Source organism: Oryzias latipes, chromosome 10 (assembly GCF_002234675.1).
Source record: "Oryzias latipes chromosome 10, ASM223467v1".
In the NCBI taxonomy this organism is placed as follows: Eukaryota; Metazoa; Chordata; class Actinopteri; order Beloniformes; family Adrianichthyidae; genus Oryzias; species Oryzias latipes.
Genome location: NC_019868.2, coordinates 20,296,662 through 20,313,223, shown reverse-complemented (window position 1 = coordinate 20,313,223; position 16,562 = coordinate 20,296,662). Strand labels below are relative to the sequence as shown.

General features: G+C 39.7%; 1 long non-coding RNA gene across 2 annotated transcripts; it reads right to left on the bottom strand.

Annotated features, from left to right (window-relative positions):
* Positions 1 to 4,037: 4,037 nt before the first annotated feature.
* On the bottom strand, positions 4,038 to 15,909 carry LOC110015769. 2 transcript variants are annotated; one of them, XR_002291027.2, is made up of 4 exons: positions 11,342 to 15,909; positions 10,368 to 10,459; positions 7,568 to 7,726; positions 4,038 to 4,768 (listed from the first exon to the last, which is right to left on the bottom strand). It is a non-coding gene; the product is annotated as an uncharacterized LOC110015769 (long non-coding RNA). The 2 variants fall into 2 exon arrangements; XR_002291026.2 differs by having other exon boundaries at positions 10,368 to 15,909.
* Between the last annotated feature and the right edge of the window lie 653 nt (positions 15,910 to 16,562).

Sequence of the window (16,562 nt, the reverse complement as noted above, 5' to 3'; positions counted from 1 at the left end):
CCATTTTCTAGACAAAAAAAACAGTATCATTTTCTAGGACATAGTTTCTGCAGAGAAGCAGCTCATTAGAAATGTGTGTCTGAGTTCTATGTGGAGTACACTTGCGCTCATTTCCCATCATCCCTTTGTTTACACTCCCTCCTACTATCTTGCTGCTCCTAAATCGCCTCCTTAAACACCTTGAGCAAGGTCATCTCCCTGAGAGCCAATGCGGTTTCCGTGCAGGTCGAGGGACTGTTGATATGATTTTTGCTGCTCGTCAGATCCAGGAGAAAAGTGTGGAACACAATCAAGATCTCTATACCACCTTTGTAGATCTAACAAAAGCGTTTGACACTGTGAGTAGAGAGGGACTGTGGAAAATCATGGCAAAATTTGGCTGCCCAAACAGGTTCGTAAAGATTATTAAACAATTTCACGATGGGATGATGGCCCGTGTTCTTGATGATGGAAATACCTCTGCCCCTTTCCAAGTGTCAAATGGAGTTAAGCAAGGTTGCGTACTTGCCCCTACACTGTTTAGTTTGATGTTCTCTGCAATGCTGACTGATGCTTTCAGGGAGACACCCTTAGGCATACCCATCAGGTATAGGTGTGATGGAAGGCTGTTCAACCTCCGACGTCTGAAGGCCGTCACTAGAGTAAAAGAAACTGTGATTCGTGACCTGCTCTTTGCTGATGACTGTGCCCTCAATGCCATCAATGAGCAAGACATGCAACAGGAAATGGACGCTTTCTCATCTGCCTGCGACAACTTTGGCCTCACCATCAATATCAAGAAGACTGAAGTGATGTATCAGCCCGCCCCAGGAAAACCATATCAGGAACCAAACATCACAGTCAAGGGGCAGCGACTTCAAGATGTAGAAAACTTTACCTACCTCGGCAGCACTCTCTCCCGCAACGCCAACATCGATGCAGAAGTCAACAACCGCATCGCGAAGGCAAGCAGTGCCTTTGGGAGACTGAGGAAGTCAGTCTGGGAACGTAGAGGCATCTTACAAAACACCAAGATCAAAGTGTACAGAGCAGTCGTCTTAACAACACTTCTTTACGGCTGCGAAACCTGGACCACCTACAGAAGACATGAGAAACTTCTCCAGCAGTTCCATCTCCGCTGTCTCCGAAACATCCTTAATATTCGCTGGCATGATCGAATCACAAACACTGAGGTCCTGGAGAGAGCAGACCTCCTTAGCGTCATTACCACCATGCGCAAAGCCCAGACACGATGGGCAGGACACGTCTGCCGTATGTCAGACTCCAGGATACCCAAACAGCTGCTGTATGGTGAACTCAGCCATGGTAGCAGGAAAGTTGGAGGCCAGCGCAAACGCTACAAAGACTGCATCAAATCACATCTGAAAGATTTCAATATCGACGTTTCCACGTGGGAAACCGCAGCATCTGACAGACCGACTTGGCGTAACTTGATTCATAAAGGTGCCATCTACTCAGAAAATAAACGTTCCAACGCAGCCAAGGAAAAACGCCAAAAACGTAAGGCTCCAGCTGACCTACCTACCAACACGACCCCCTCTCACTGGTGTTCAACCTGTGGAAGGGGTTTTCTTGCCCGTATTGGCCTTATTAGCCATATGCGGACACATCCCTCCGCCCCTTAGACAATGTACTATTAGTATTGCTTTGGTCATACTCGACTACGAGTTGACGAACATCATCACATCTTACAGTCCCCCACAACCCCAATCTAACATTGGCGGTGCAACAAGTCGAACAATATCAAAACTATCCAGCTGTACAGTTTGAGCCGGATGCCAGCTCAGATGAAAAGACAAAGACTCACATGGATCTATGTGTTTGAGCTTGTGGCCTTCAACATTTGAAACAGCATTTTATTTTCTGCTTCTTATTCCCTACTATTTGAATAAAGACATACTCAGAAATACAATTTTAAGCTTAATTTTCTTTACATATGTCTTCCATCATAAGAAAAGTGCAAGTTTAAAACACCTATAATATAGTTTTGCTTTGAGTAAGTCTTTAACCCTTGTGCTATCCTAGGCACTGTAACATTGGGAGTTGGGTCATCTAGACCCACTAGACAGTGCGGTAAACCTTTTTTCTTCAATGATTTGTGAACCTCACTGGTGTCCATGGATTACATGAAATCTTTCCACCTTTATCCACCTTTGTCATGGTAGGAATAACACGTCAATGTAAGGGTGGGGTCATCTAAGATAGCACAAGGGTTAAACAGGTTTGTGATGATCCAGTCTCTAAGCATCAGAGCCAGCAAAGAAAACCTCTACTTTGTCCTGATTCAACTTCAGGATCAAATATAAACACAAACTCACATTATGAAAGCCGTTTCAGTAAACAAGATAGAAGACTGAAAATCTGCTAAGAAAGAGCAATTAAAAAGTGATCTTAAAAAATGTGTAATTAATCAAAGTCACAACCAGAACTTGCTGACTTTGGAGTCTTTGGAGGCTTGGTCCTGGGCAGTGTTCCAACCTACTTTGGAAACTTTTCAATGAAGACATCACAGTGAGATTTGCTGCTGATTGGTCCCCTTCTGTGAAGAGTTCCAGACAACATTTCAAGTAAAAGCATTTTAATGAAAGGGTTAAAAAAAATTCAACTCTCAGTAGTTTTATTTTTGCTCAAATTAGAGAAGCTTGCTGTTTGTTAGGGTCTGGTGTTCCGGATTTGAGGGTTTTGTTTTCCAACCCATTTAACAATTACAGTTCCACTACAGTAAGTTGCACATCTCTGATGAAAATAACTCTTATCCTTGAAAGGAGTTCCTTTGAATTGAAAATCATCCAAATGGAATAACATCCTCCCCTTAACCTCCAAATGTTGCAGAAGGCATGCTTACTGGTGCACAGTGAGCATTGTGTTTGCAAAGGTTTATGCACCCTTGTTTATGTGAAATGCGAGGCAGCGCGCAACCCAAACCGACTGCCTGGACGGTTCAGGCCAAGAGTTCACTGAGTTATATTCTTGGAAAGAAATTGTGCTATAAAAAGTTCACTGCATGCACTTCCTAAAATGCAAGCGCAGCCAGATCCTCCGACTCAGCTGTTAGAGGCACTTTGAGCACCCAGTGAACTCACCTTTATCTATCACAGCCTCTTTACGACCCCGTGCTCCTGCACGGCGCCTTTCCTTTTTTAACAGATGCATTGAGTGGAATCAGTGTGTCACAACAAGCGTTATATAATTCCAATCAATCTGTGATATAAAATCTTGATGTTGGCTCATGCAGTCACACAGGAGACATTTACAGCTGTTTAGATTGCAGGCCATTTCCCCTTCAGTGTGCACTTCCATCTGCCTTCTGGAGTTGAAGAAGCCATGAATGACCAGGTTTATTTACCACCTAACAGATGAAAAGAGTGTTTGCTTCACAATACACTCCTGATGTTTTATGGGAGACATCGGTATATCAGAGCAGTTTCAGCCCCTCTAGATGGCAGCAAAGACTGCTAATCTTCTTATGGGTCATGATTACTATTCAGCGCACTGAGCAGGGAGCATAGACAGAGTTTAAAGTGTCCTCATGTGGCACATAATGAAATATTTACTTTTTCACGACTCTGCTCTGGAGTTTGTTGGTGTTTTCTGCTCCTTTTGCTTTCAGCCTTCTTGCGTGTGGCAGCCTGATAATGTTACCTTTGACATTCAAATTGTCTATAGATGTGCTTTCACCTCTTTTCAAAAGAAAAGCAGAAAGAGAAGAAAAGTGATTGTTCAGCAGGAATAAGCTTTTTTTTTTCACGGCACACAATGAATCCCAAATGATGGAAACGGGTATTCTGAAGTTCTAGGTGTTCTTTCTTCTGAATGTTTTCTTGTACCCCCTCTGTCTTAATTTGTGCGTTGTGATTTATTTGTTTTTATGATCTCTTTCCAACCTGATTGATTCATTGAACACACTCTTCCAATTGAACTGTCCTCAGGGTCCAATTGCATGTGTACTCAAATTAAAGACATTATATAAACATACAAAATGCTCAAAGCTTTTCTCCATCTTCTTTAAAAAAATACACACTTACTTCAATGAATCATTTTTAGACCCCTTTTAATTCAACGTTCTGAACCTCAACGTCTGCACCTTTACAGATCAACAGAACAGAGGGAAATGTCAGATAATACCAACTTCTTCTTCAATGTGAAAATAAAACAATGTGTTATGGGTTTTGCTTGAGAGTTAATGTTGTGCTTGGATGAGAAAAAGTCATTCCTTTCTTCTTAATTGTCATTTTCTGACAGTTATGTAAACCCATCACAGCTGGCTGGTTGCCTGCACAATTGCTTGCTGTAAATTTTGATGCATAATTGCATTACATAATGTGCTCCACTACCTCTTAAGAGTCAAACAGCTGTGGTTGTTCTTCGCTGTACACACAGTCAAGCTCTCTCCGTTAGTACTGCACTTGAAAATAGTTTTATCTCAAATGGAAGCTAGAATGGGTCAATTTTAAGCCGTGTCAATGAAAAGCTCCGGTGCTTTCAGATTTTTCTCCCCTCAATGAATGGTAAGATTTGAAGTCCAGGGAGACATGATTCATGGATTTCCTCTTATCAGGGTGCTACTAATTTAAATATGGCAGTCGTACAATGTCATCAGTGACAGACAGAGAAATCAATCTCTGTTACAGTGCAGCAGAGCGGAAGAGGGACGGCTGAGAGTTTGCTGCAGCAGACTCTGCCTGTGGGTTTTCCAGAAGATGGTAGTGCAGAATCACAGAGATGCTCCTCTCGGAAAAGGAGGAAAATGGTGCAGCAGACCAGCAGGCTGAAAATAAAATACTGCAGAATGAGAAGTACATCTTCTAATGAGCTAAGAAGGTAATATCTTGCTAACGTGCAAGGCAGCACATTTAGAAGAAGAAACTGCTGGCAGTATATCTTTAAACGTTTTCTATATGAATTGCCCAGAGGGGAGGATTAAAAGGAGAGCACATTGATGGCTTGGGTGCAATGAATGGATGTGCTTATTGCTGCAGTTTTTAATTCCAGTCACTTTCAAAAAATGTATTACAGACTGAAAGCAATGATAGGTAAAGTGCAGATTAAATATTTGATATCGCAAGAGCAGGGAGCAAACATGGATAAGATCAAATATCAAATATACTCAGATGAGATTAGTTAAAAGAGTCTACAAGGGTCATTCTTTTTTATTAAAGTGCTTATGAATTTCTGTGACGTTAAAGTTTGTTTTATTTTGTGTAAAACAGGCTTGTGATCTAATGAGGACTCTGGCGTTAAACCAAAAGCAGACGCATTTTTCTCTGAGGTTCAACCTTTGTTTATTTGGTCTCAAGGTTGGATAAAACGGGAAACATTGAAAACCAGCTCAGCTTTTCAAAACAATCAAAACCTAGCTGTGTGCTTTTGGGGGTGTTGTCAATTTTGATAATTGAGAGATGTTAAAAAAAAAAGATCAAGTAACACCAATTTATTTACTTTTAGAACACACAAAAATTCTTGTGACAAGTGTTTCCTATGGCGAAAAGAATGTGACAATCAGTCAATGTGACTATCGGGATGAGTTTGTTAACTCGTGCAAGGTAAAGCACGTACGTATTTGCTGAAAAACATCTTGAAAAGAAAATAAGAAAAACAGGCTAAAGTTCTGAAGCAAGCAATAAGCTTTGAAATCGTGCAAAAACATCTTTCATCAGATGAGAGCTGCGCAGACATTCAGCATCTTAAAAAATATGCTGTGATCGGAGACCTGGTAAGCTAATGAGTTAGCACTTCTATCTCCTCAATTTGTACAGGCTTTTGTGTTGGGGCCTTTGAGGCTTTTCTCTGCCAAGTCTTATAATAGTGTTCTCATTGTTCACTTGAGTATGTGGCACTTTTTTCCCACTAAACTCAGACGAGGGGGAGGGATTCATGCGTACTTTCACATGGGAAAGACAGTGATGCTGGGAAAATTGCTGTGAATTGTGGATATTGCTGCAATGAAATCAAGCAGGCGAAGAAAGAGAAAGCACAAATGAACCCTGCCTTAAATGGCTCCAAAGGCGGGATGTTTTGCAGCTGCATCTGAGCTGCAATGCAGCATAGCAAGTCATAACTATCTTTCTTTAAAGACTTCTATGACTATATTGCTCATTACTCTTTCATTCACTCTCTGTGAGAGTCTGAAGTCGTGCAATCCTAGGAGCAAAACATTTATATTAGACATGAGACTCCCTGCAGAGATGGAGTTAAATGAGGGGGATTGTATAGCTTAACAGTGACTCTCTGCCTCTGTGCCAGTATTTGCAAACCACATCCCAACAATCTGATAAGTGAGTTACTAATGAGAAAGGGGTTTTCCACTTGGGAATTGTTCAAACTCTCAGCAGGGCAGTGACCACAGTGCTTATTTAGGCTTAAGATACAGACTGTTGAGAATTGCTTGGAGCAAAACTAGAGGCTTGTGGAGTCTTTGGGCAGATCCAGTCCGATCCATTCAAGCATTAGTAGCTGGAAGGAGACCGGAGGAAACATTACAGTCCTCAGATTATCTTTCAGCCAGATAGGCTCTGTTGGGTCCCTTTTTTCAGTGACAGCTCACTGCTGCTATCGCCTGGCTTTGATAAAAAATTTCATCCGTTTGCACACATGCAAAGACAATTGTCACCATTTAAAATTCTACACTTTTTGATTATTGTTCCTTCTCATGAAATAATATTTAATAATAATAGTATTATTATTAATATTTGCATGTTAAAGACACAGATTTACCATGGCGCAATACGGCAAACTCAGAATTTTCTGCTGAAGAGAGATAACCTTAAAGGGATTTTAAAGGCATTTATAGAGGGAGAGAGGAAAAAGACAAATGTCTCCTTGGAGTGCGGTACAACCTCGACATTGAATATTTTAATGCAGACAGGAAGCGCATGCCCATAAAACTTCAGAACAAGGCCGACCGATCTCAAATTCACCAATTTATTTCAGCCGTGTCAACAAACATGCTAATGTTTCAGCCTGGTGGCCTTCATCAGAGCATAAAAGAAATCGGAGGCCATTTAATTAAGTGCAATTGAATGCACCACTTTTAGTCACCTGAGGCTAACTTTACTGCTCAGGCGGAGTGAAAGGTGGGATAGAAAAAAACTGCAGTGTCAACAGCACATCTAATGGGAGTACAAGCTGAAGACGGAGAAAGAGCAACAGAAGCTGACCTGCCATGACTGCTTCGGCATTTATTGTTTGTATGAAGGGGATGTATTGGTGCCGATAAAACACACACAAAGTGTGTTTTAAGTAAGAATCTTGTATACACACACTGTCCACTTTATCAGGCAGCTGTCCAACTGCTTGTTAACACAAATGTCTAATCAGCCAGTCACATGGCAGCAACTCAATGCTTTTAGGCATGTACACATGGTTCCCTGCAGTTCAAACAGAGCAACAGAATTGGTAGGATCAGAATTTGCCATCAAAACATAAAAACAGGGATCTACAGTATCCTGCCTTGTATCAACAATTCAGGCTGGTGGTGGTGATGGTGTTTTCTTGACACACTTTCGGCCCCTCAGTACCAACTGAGCATGGTTACAACGCTACAGCCAACCTGAGTATTGCTACTGACCTTTTCCATCCGTTTATGACCACAGTGTACCCTCGTATGATGGCTACTTCCAGCAGGATAACGCGCCATGTCATAAAGCTGGAATCACCTCAGACTGGTTTCTTGAACAATGAATTCAAATGGTCTCCACGGTCACCAGATCTCCACCCAACAGATCACCTGTGGGATGTGGTAGAACGGAAGGATTGGCATCATAGATATGTAGCGGACAAATCTGCAGCAATTCCATGATGCTGTCATGTCATTATGGACCAAAGTCTCTGACGAATGTTTCTAGAACCTTGTTGAATCTGTGCCAAAAAGGTTTAAGGCAGTTCTGAAGGCAAAAGGGGGTCCAACCCGGTACCAGCAAGGAGTACCTAATAAAGTGGCCGGTAAGTGTATTTTAACACAGAAATAACTAGATGATGCTATAAACAAATCAGCCTATAATACACTTATTTCTTGTGTTTGGTTACAACTTAAAAAACAATATGGAAAGTTGAGTATGATTTCCATGGTAGAAAGAAAATAACACTTTTAACTCACTCTCATGACATGCAATCCATTAAAACTTGTCTGCAGGGGCAGAGAACCATATATCTCATTAAAACTGTTTATTTTCATTTTCAGAAATTTCTCACCAGTCTGTGGGAGTAGAACTTGACATGTCCTTGTTCTAACTACACATTACACATCTGATGTATTTTACTTTCAAGGATATTTAGATTTAGGGCTAAAATTACTTTGTTGGGCTGATTGTTCTTTTTTTTTAAATGAAATTACAGAAAATAAAATCCTTCATCGATTATGTTCTATTTTGGCTCTGACGAGGGACTTGGTAGTTTTTAAAGTCAATCGCTTTTAAAAGTTAAATGACTTAAAGATGCTTTACAACAAAATCAGTTTGAGTTTTTAAAGAGTTAGAGCAAGTTAGGTTTCAAAAGACTTTTGGGGGAATTTTCTGTCTGTGAAAAAAGTGTTGTGACTATGGTATTGTTGGTTAAAAAAGGTTTAATCCAAATAGAACAAAGTACAGTATAACCTCACTCTGTAATTCATGCGCGCACACAGTAATTCTGCGAGGCTCAAGGTTGTTGTGCTTATTGAATATATCAACTTAACCACTGATGTCATTGATCAAAAAGCCAATTCCAGTTCTATTATTGTGTTAGAGGGTAAAACAATTGCCAAATGACTTTGTAAGGTGCACTCACTTGGTAAACAGATCTGAGATCCATTCAGGCCTGGGAGATTATCAAGACTCAGTCCAACAATTTGAAGAGATTGCTCTAAACACCTTGTTTCTGACCTTCCTTGTCCAGTTAAAAGTCAATGGGAAATGTGGCAAGGAGCCCATCGGTACCACAAAGCCCCCCCTGCACTTTAATTATGCTGCATCTCAGCAGATGGCTATTTTCTTGTCTACTTGCCTTTCTTAGAACCAAGCGTCCTTATCAATACCCCAGGAAAAAAATATAAAAAATAACCTCATATAGTCCAGATGTGCTGCTGGTTTTTTACAGCATCCATGATCCTACTGCCTACATTTAATCAAGGTATACCTTTATTTTTCCAGGAAAGGTACAGCACTGCGTGGATTCATCTCATTAATATTAATGTTGAGACTCCGCTCCATGTTGTGCTTTACTTTGGCTGCCTCTCTCTGACCTCTAAATGAGGATTGTGGATGCTTTGCGTGTGCTTTATCATCATGCAAAGTACCCTGCACTGATACTTTAATGCATCGGAGAGGATCAATGCAGTCGCACAGACATGCAGCACAAAAAAAAAAAGTCAAACTGTTTGGATGAGGCTCTACCTGCCTCAGAATCTAGTAGCTGGTGTCATTTACTGCAAAATGTAACAGGCTATAAGTAGTTGTACTTTAGAATGCAAATGCAATCAAAAGGGCTGAGCATTTTTTTTTTGCACCCATTAGTAAAAATGTATTCTTGAAAGTCTTGACACTTGAGCATGTATATTTAAAGAAAGGAGCAATATAGAGAGTGTAACCAAGGGAAAGCAGAAAAAAAATCCTCCAAGCTTGTTGCACAATGCTGCACTAATTTTGTGAAAATCTGAAAATATCCAAGGCATGTACCTGAAAAGTTGGAGCTGGCAGGGCTTGGAAAGTATTTGTGCAATTATTGCTCCAGAGTTTAAAGCTAAGACTTTTGAAAAGAATAGAGGTTGCTTCAGAGAACAACAACAACAACAACAAAGCCTGTGATAATTGAAAGACTGCATCTATGTTCAAAAATTAATATAAATCAAATGTGTTAGTTTTGGATGGAAAGACAGTAAGGTGTTTCTTCAGCCCTTTTTAAGCAAGATAAACAGCACCTGGGTCACTGTCGCTCTGTACTTTGAAGAGGAAAGAAGCATCTGCATTAATACATAGAAAAAACATTTGCTTCAAATGAATAAATAATGAGAGGAGATGAAGTGCCTGCATTAATTTGCAAAGCGCAAAATGCAGGAAATTTCACAGTTTTAAGACAAGGTTGGGGAGGGGAGCTTTTTCTCACGGCAGGATGTTACAATGCACAACCTAAAATAGCAGGAAAAAAAGAAAGAAAAAAAAAGGAAGAAAGTGGTGCACTTGACAGCAAATTAGGTAGAAAGCATCTGGCAAGACGTTTCTCCTTTAAAGATGTGGCAATGAATTCGGTTCTAAGCTAAGTGAAAATATATGTTGTTGTTTTTTTAATGCAAGATGAAAACTGTAAAAAAAGATGTATACAGTTTGCATAGTTTTTTTTGCATCTCACAATAGCAAAGTTGTTTATTTAGCTACGGCAACCATGTTTTTTTTTACCTGTGACCATGCATATGCAGAACACGTTCCACCTTTTGTTCCACGTTCTTCAAAGCTGCAGTACAGCCTTGCTGCCTTCTTTTGATGACGACCTGCAAGCAAACACAGCTGTAAAGCAGTGACTGTCCAGCATAACATGGATATTTATCTCTAGTGGACAAGCCCCATTGTAAATCTGACTATGCAGCTGGTAAATCATATCTCCTGCTAAACAGGTCTGCCAAGAATTATTATGTAGCCTTGAGCTTGTGTCTCAGCAGGAGTCTTCACCTCAAGTGCCAGAGCTAAAGTGCCAGCAGCAGAATTTGTTTTCTTTCATATTGCATCATCTTAACTTGAACTAGCTTGGCCCTTGCATTTTATCACATAACCACGTCTGTTCACTTTTTTTTCCCCCCAGTAAAAAATAAAAATAAAAAGTAATCAAGGTGAGCATTTTAACACCTTTTTGGGGGCGTTTTTGAAGTGAAAAAAATAAATACCTAGAGCAATTACACATCCCAGATGAGAAATTATTCTCAACTCTGTGGAGTTACATCATTAAACTGTAAGACTTAACAAGAATTGGTTAATTAGCGCCTCCAGAGAGAAAAAAGTAGGTCCAGGACTTGAAGAGTAACTCTCAAACAAGATCTTAGCTTTTATATTGTCATTCATATTGGTTATTACACTGCTGGAGGAGCACTGCTCTTTTTTATTTAAAGATATACAATATGCCAGGAATGATGAATAAATATGAGTTCTGGTCCCTAGCCTAAGTACTCTCCATGTTTAATTAACCAAGCTGTCACCAGTCTACTCTTCTTTCATCCAAACCAGACTTGTATCACCCCAACATTTTGTGCGTATGTGTTTGAGTCTGTTTGGTTTGTATCAGACACCAGCACAAACCGCCAAGAGGGAGTCTATAGGAAAATCTTTGTTTTTCTTTAACATTATTTTTAATGAAAAGATATCCAGCAGTGCACACTGACCTTTCCATGGAGGGAGGGGATGTGGCTCTCTGACTTGTGATTTGAGATTGAGCCCAGCAGACACTGGTCAGAGTCGAAGGTCTTAATTGGCATGTGATTGTCTGCCATGAGTCATTGCAGGGGTGCTGGCAGTTTTCTCCAAGCGTGGCTTGCTTGTGTGCAAATGCACGGATCCAACAGATGGCAACATTGTTCCTTCAACTGCAGAAGAGGTTACTCGGCAATCTGCCAGTGAGGTAGGGGCATGTCGAGAAACCCTCAAAAATAAAAACAGCCATCAAATGCAAGTGTGGGCGATGACGATGTGACTAATTGTTGCCATGGTGATCTGGTCTTTGAGATAACGTCTAACGGTGAGGCAAAAGGAGCATGCAAGACAGCAGATGAGAAAATTAGGGAGGAAAGGAAAGAAGGAGATGGAAAGGCTGAAGGGAAAAAAAGAGCAGTCAAGTTTTGTGTGGGAACAGTGAATGGGAAGAGGTAAACCCAGGATGAAAGGCCATTTCAACCCTCCCCAGTCGGATGAGTGATCTATTTAAGAACTGCTCACTTTCAATTATAGGTGTTCGAAATAACTGAAAGCAGGTTACCTGCAACAAGGTCACAGGAAATGGTGCTTCTTTGTGAGTAAAAAATAAATTCCAACAAATAACCAACACATTTACAGCATTTGGCCAGATTCAATCGTGTGAATGAAAGGAGTCTCAAAGAAGTTTTTCTTTCTGAGGGCAAATATGGATGTGCTCCGATGTGCAGGTATCCCGTCCAACTATCTGTGCTGGTTCCTTAAGCAAGGGAAGTGTAGAGTCATTGTCTGCCGTGTTTATGTTGCCTGGTAGAGGCACCTGGCCACAGATCACTGCATCAGCGCCTCCTTTTGTTGAACAGCACAATGAGCGCAGCATGCATGTAGACCCAACACGAGTGTGAGAGCATCAACAGGAGGCGGAGCTCCTTTTCGACACATAAACATCATCTGGTGTTTTTGCTGAAATCCTGACTAATACAGTTTTCCCCATGGTCAAGGTCAGCTCTTTAATGAAGTAGATATACATCATCACAGGGCTTCCATTTCCCCCACTCTGCACTATCTAAAAGCCCACAGTGCTGTTTGCGTGTTGTGCATTATCACACAAAGCCTGCCAGTGGTGTGGGAAACTGTGCTGAGCTGTGACTTGTCACCGAGCTGTGCGTCATATGACAAGCTGCTACCTGGCAATAGTTTCCACCCGGGCTGGAAGATAAGACGGGTGCTGCAGATAAGGTGTCTGCAATGTTGGATGTGCCAGAAGCCCCTGCCATTTACAAGTTAGGACCTGATCAATTTTAAAGCAGAATTTGCACTGCCAAGAGTCGGATATTTTTGGCCCAGTTCTGGGCACGAGCGGGTTGTGTTTCTCCCAGTGTAAAACAGCCGATGTAAACCTCTTGATGTTAGTCACCAAAATTGTCATCAACAGCGGGAAGTGGCGAACAGCAGCCACCACTACTCGTGGACTATCATTACTCAATGCCTCCGATGGCAGAGTGACTGCTAACGACGCAGGATCTTGATTTGTCCACACTCCCACACGGGCTCCTGCTAAATGACAGTGAAGTGACAATTCTGACATGATACATGTTGCTTTTCACCGCCCGAAATTCATCAGTAAGACTCACTAGTTTCGTCGCATCCCCTCCGCTGGTCACTAATTTTCCTGTCAATGTTACCAATAAAAAGTGAAGCAGAGCACCTCAACCCGTCTAATTATGCACTCGTTATGTTTTTTTTAAACCTTTTAATTTAAAAAAGAATTATTAGCACACAAACAGGCAGGTAGATTGATGTGATGAATTTATATTGAGGTGAAATAGTTTTTTTCTGCAATGTTGTTTCTGCTGTAACCTGTCAGCAGGGGTATGTTAAATTAATGGGGCGTGCTGGATCTTCAGACCCATATGAGGATGTGTTTTATTAAGCTGTGTGCACTCCCTGTAAAATAGACAGCTGTGACAAACATCACAGAATCTCAACCAAAGGGCTCATGGAAAAATGTAAATGCATTTTTATCCGCAAGTGGAGATGTGACTTGAGATCAAATCTTAGCGGCATTTCCAAAACTTTTTTTTAGCACAAGTAGATTTGGACACTCGCTCTGATTTGGAGGAAATAGAACTCTCAGAACCGCCGCTTGGCCAACTTTCAGACCATCCCGCTTTCTCTGTTTGCTTTTCAAAAGCAACACAAAGCTAATTAGACAGCTGGTGTTGAGCCAATTTGTGTCCCTCAGTCTGTTGTTTACCCCCTTTTTGCATAATGCAGACTTGATTGCTGACATTGAATGATGTGGTTACACAGACATAAGTGGCCATTTGGCTTTTCTAATTGTAGCCTGAGATTTGGACAGCAGACTTTCTTTGGAAAGTATTTGGACATCCATTGTGTGTTTTTTTTCTTTTGCTCTTTAAAAACAATAAATGAAAAATGAAAGCCATAATCTACACTCAGTTAGGATGATAACCCAGTTCGAATAGATTTTGCAGGGGAATTTTTTATTTAGGTTTGACCTGTGGAGAAAAAAAGAGACACAACATTCCTTAAACAAAACTGCAAACTGCGTTTGATTATATAACCTTTATAAAAAAAATAAGGAAACCTCAAATTTTCAATAACTCTAATAGGTTATGTGTAAGATTCATAATTTTTGTGTCCGTTCTGTATTTCCAGTTACCTTACAGGCACAGATAAAATAAAGTCATTCATATAATCTTTTATAATGACAATTAGTTGACTCAAGTTGTAGCAATTTACTCTTAGCAGTAATGGAGTTTTGTATGGATGTACCTGGAAGTATTTCTTGGTGACGCAAGAACTTGAATGTCCTGGAATTATATGTTTTTGACCATGAACCCCTTAAAGACTGAAAGGTTTTACAAAATGTATGGTCTTTTTTGACAAAGTGTTCTTTCGTCATGTATTTCTTTGGCATTTATGGTGTTTTATAGGAATTCTGTTCTTTTTACACCTTCAACTTTCCTTTTATCATTCTTGACATTTTTGCCATGTCAGTGTTCTCATTTTCTGTCTGACTGCCACAGAAAAACTTTGTAACTCATTATAATGCTGTTTAACCCTGCTATTTATTCTTAAAATACCTGTTATATGATTTTTAGAAATTCTTGTTTTGTTAGGGCAGCACTTAGGCCAAGTCCAAATTTGTTACCTACCCTAGCTTCAAATGCCCCAACAACTGAAGCAAAAGGGAGAAGCCAGAGTGGTAGGTAACGATTGGGATAGAGTATGGTTTTTTGGAGTAAAAAATTAATGCAACTCTACATGGAATGTTTTGGGATTATCAGTATTACTTTAGGAAACTTGGGAAAATTTATGAACCAGCATTTCCTGGTTGTGACTCTTTCTTTTATCTAAAAGGCATCATAACATCCAAAGCAACAAGCACAGTTTTTACCATAGCAAAACAAATCAAAACCATCAGCATATTTAATTTTTTTGTTTATCCACATAATCATTTACTTGATATCCTCTATTTTCAATTTAAGAAGAATTCTGGAAATCAAGCTGATTAAGCAGGGCTGGGTAATTTAACAAAAAATTTAATACAGATCCCGGTATCCTAAATTTGAAACTGGCCCAGAACAAAACATGTTTTGTAATATTGATTTAAAAAATTATTTTGACAAGACAATGCATTATCTGATAAACGTGAATTTTCATAGTTATAACCCTTCACAAGTTTATCTCTTAAACCAACACATAAAGGAACAAGCACAAAAGGAACTACATACTGTCAGCACAGTTTTATCAAGGTTCAAGCAGTACTAGACCCTTCAGTTTATCTGAGACTCGGTCCAGCTGCTGAACATCACCTAAACCAAGCAGACTATCCCACTAACATTCATAAAGTGTGTACAAAGTTGCCATTTAATGAGAATTATTCTTTCAAAAGTATGCTAATGAGATCATTTGTTCTGTGCTTAAAAAGTATGTAATTCCATACCCATATTTGTTTAGGACTAACTTGAATTTGAGTGTGTCCTGTTTTCACCTCTAGATATTTTTTTGTCTGTATTGTGATTAATATAACATTTTACTTCCATTTGTAAACCATATATTCAATAGTGTGCAAGAAACTAAAGCACCTGCAATTCAGACAACATTTTGCTCACAATGAGTCAGGCCTTCTTGTAATCTTTCAAAGTGGTCTGAGAGCAACCTCTCTCCAGTTTTTCCTGTTTTTTCTTTATTCTACTCCTGTTACATGACAATTTCAGAAGCATATCTCTTCTTTTTTTGTGTGCTTTTCTAACTCCTTTACATTGACCTTTGAGTGATTCAAACCAAAGAAGGCAACTAAATGAAACGATGACCCACAGTCTTTTTGACACATACTGCAAAGCTTAAAGAAAACCTGATTTTAAATTCTCCTTATTCTCAAGGACAGGATCAAGTGCAAAATAAAAAAATGAAAGAAATAGTACATTTGAAAGTTTTGGATGGACAAAGAACTGTGACTGAAGAACGCTATAAATGGTTCTTTAATCTCAGACTCATCAGAAGCTAAACATTTGTGGGACACAAATGTTAATGAATATGGCGTACTCATAAATACATTTAAATGAATGTAATCGACCAATACAATTTTTAATAATTTTTGAGTATAACTGAGGGAAGGAATATTTAGTATCTGACAATGAAATATTTAGACTTTTATGTTAACTTTCATATTTCTGTCCTAAGGCTTTGTGTAAAACCTTTGCAACAACAACCTAAGCTAATTTGTCAAAGTTTTCTTTAACAGGTATGACAGTGCAGCCTCATCTTCCTGGGTTCGGTCAATACATATCAAATCGATATGATCTAAAATCCAGCCCTCTTCTAAACCCTGTTATTGTCCTTCATCTCTGGAGACTTACTTCCTCAAGCTGAAGATTGCTTACTTTGTAACGACTGGCAGGATGTGAATTACTGTGAGAACGAGACCAAGCATTTCTAACACATTTAGAGATCTGAAATATTAAGAGAGTAGAGAATAAAATTGAGAAGTTTCTTTGAAGTAACCAAGCTCTGAAATATTATTTTATGTATAAGTCTAATAAAGCTTCCAATACTTCTCTGCTTCAGTGCAGTGATTTGTACTTTTTTTTTTTTATTGGCAGTTATTAGCAATAAAACAAGAGCTTATTCAAGGAGGACGACGGCATTGTGCAAAAATAAATGAGT